At 37.8% G+C, this 2609-nt stretch overlaps 1 long non-coding RNA gene across 1 annotated transcript; it reads left to right on the top strand.

Annotated features, from left to right (window-relative positions):
* LOC128563140 (uncharacterized) lies at positions 1-2278 on the top strand. Its single transcript, XR_008373748.1, has 3 exons — positions 1-59; positions 465-551; positions 2128-2278. It is a non-coding gene; the product is annotated as an uncharacterized LOC128563140 (long non-coding RNA).
* Positions 2279-2609: the final 331 nt, after the last annotated feature.

Genomic DNA, 2609 nt, shown 5'->3' with positions numbered 1-2609 from the left:
GGAAGATGGATGTTTTGAAAGCTACTGCAGAACAAATTTCTTCTCAAACTGGAAACAAGGTATATTAAAAAGCAGTCATGGCTCGGCACCTGTAGCTCAGTGACTAGGACACCAGCCATGCATACCAGAGCTGGTGGGTTTGAACCCAGCCTGGTCCTGCCGAACATCAACGGCAACTACAACCAAAAAATAGCTGGGCGTTGTGGTGGGTGCCTATAGTCCCAGCTACTTGGGAGGCTGAGACAAGAGAATAGCTTAAGCTCAAGAGTCAAGAGTTTGAGGTTGCTGTGGGCTGTGACCCCAAAGTACTCTACCCAGGGTGACATAGTGAGACTCTGCCTAAAAAAAAAGCAGTCATTTAATTTAGATTCGGGAATTACAATGTTTTAAAATATTAATAATTTATTCTTCTTTTGGTTTAGGATAATCTATAACATAGTCTTTTTTCTTTTTCTTTTTTGTAGGTTCATGCAATTCAGTGTGATGTGAGGGATCCTGATATGGTTAAAAACACTGTGTCAGAACTGATAAAAATCACAGGACATCTTGATGTAAGTGTAATTGGTGATGATACCAAAGTCTGAGGTATTTGTTGTCCATAACAACCACCAAAATGTACAAAGAAATACCTATGTGAGCACACTGTGTGTTGGGAAGCACCTATTCCATGCCTCGAAAAATGCCAGCTCTGCTTAAAATAGGGAACAGATTAAGAGGACTGCTGCACTGCCTCCTTTCAGGAATACTTAAAACGTACATTTATGATTGATGCTAGAGCAAACTTGATTTTAGTTTATTTAATAAGATTTTGAAATAACAAGAGCCGTCATCTAGGAGTGCAGTATCTAGTTTAAATGATTCATGTTCTTTGTTTTTCATAATAATTTTTAATTCTATCTCTCAGTGGAGAAGAACAATACAAATAAGAAAACCTACATGCTGGGAGCGGTGGCTCATGCCTATAATCTTAGCACTCTGGGTGGCTGAAGCAGGTAGATTGGTCGAGCTCATGAGTTTGAGACCAGCTTGAGCAGGAATGAGATCTATACTCCATCTATACTAAAAATAGAAAAAACTGGCTGGGCATCATGGTGGGCACCTGTAGTCCCAGCTATTCAGCAGGCTGAGGCAAAGGGATCTCCAGAGTCCACAAGTTTGAGGTTACTGTGAGCTATGATGATACTACCTCACTCTACCCAGGGTGGCAGAGTGAAACTCCAGCTCAAAATAAATAAATAAATAAATAAATAAATAAGAATAAAATAAGGAAAACACTACAAGCAATTCTAAATGTCTCCGTGTAAGACCTGAGATATGTATAGGCATTTTATTGTTGTTTGGTTCATTTGTTAGAGTGAAGCCATTTCTTCCAGTAGTCTGAAAGAGAGCATTTTTCTATGTTAAAGCCATTTTCAGGCACACCAATAACATTGAATCTGCTGTAGAACTAAGCAGAATCTTTATTGATATTAAAGGAACAGGTCACCAGCCAAGAATTTCATTGGGTAAATTAAACAAAAATGACACCAGAACTTAAAAGGCTTTTCTTGAGATTCCTTGAAACAGTCACATGGTAAATAAACTTAATGTGTATTCATTTTTGTTTTTGTTTTTGTTTTTTTGAGGTAAGCTCTGCACTGAGACTGTAGTGATGTCATCATAGCTCACTGCACCTCCCAACCCCTGAGTCTTCTGTCTTAGCCTCCCTAGTAGCTGGGACTACAGGTGCATTCCACCATGCCTGCTATTTTTTAAACATTTTTTTGTAGAGGGTCTGCTATTGCCTAGTTTGCTTTTGAACTCCTGGCATCAAGGAATTCTCCTGTACCTTATTCCCAATGTATTAGGATTTACAGGTGTGAGCCACTATGCCTGAACTGTATTAATTTCCTCATAATAGGAGTCTATCCTAATTTAAAGACAGGGGTAAGGATTCTGAAATTGCTTAATAACAAAGATGTTCACAGACTCAAAAAACCCAATTTCATGGTACTGTTTTGTAGCTGACTCTGCGCCTCAGCTTTATTGTGTTATTTGGACAAATAAATTTCTGAAATGAAATGTCTGGAAACAAAAATGTTTTTCTTCATCTAAAAGCTTCTGTATCTTGTCTTATTCATTTAATAGATTGTGATAAACAATGCAGCAGGGAATTTTATTTCTCCCACTGAAAGACTCTCTCCTAATGCTTGGAAGACCATTACTGACATAGTTCTAAATGGGACAGCCTTTGTAACACTAGAAATTGGAAAACGACTTATAAAGCACAGAAAGGTATGTTTGATTATTCTTCCTGTATTTATTTGGCCCATATTACATGCAAGGTTCTGTGCTAAGTTCTGGGATACATTAAAAAGTCAAAGAGAATGTCTACACTTGTATAACTCACAGTGTAATAAAGAAGAAAGATAATTAATTACCACGCGGTATGATTTGAGCAATAAAAAAGTATATGTTTCAAGTGCATTGGAAGTCCAGAGCAAGGAACTAACTCTCTCCCTAGGATCAATGATCAGATTATGGAATGAGATGCAATTTGAGCTGAACTTTCAAAGATCTAGATGTGGAGAAAGGTTAGGGAAAGGAAATGTGAATCTCCCTGGATAAAG

The sequence above is a fragment of the Nycticebus coucang genome, chromosome 13, assembly GCF_027406575.1.
Source record: "Nycticebus coucang isolate mNycCou1 chromosome 13, mNycCou1.pri, whole genome shotgun sequence".
Taxonomy (NCBI): Eukaryota; Metazoa; Chordata; class Mammalia; order Primates; family Lorisidae; genus Nycticebus; species Nycticebus coucang.
The sequence above is the reverse complement of the archived record's forward strand: the minus strand, read 5'-3'. Positions and strand labels throughout refer to the sequence as shown.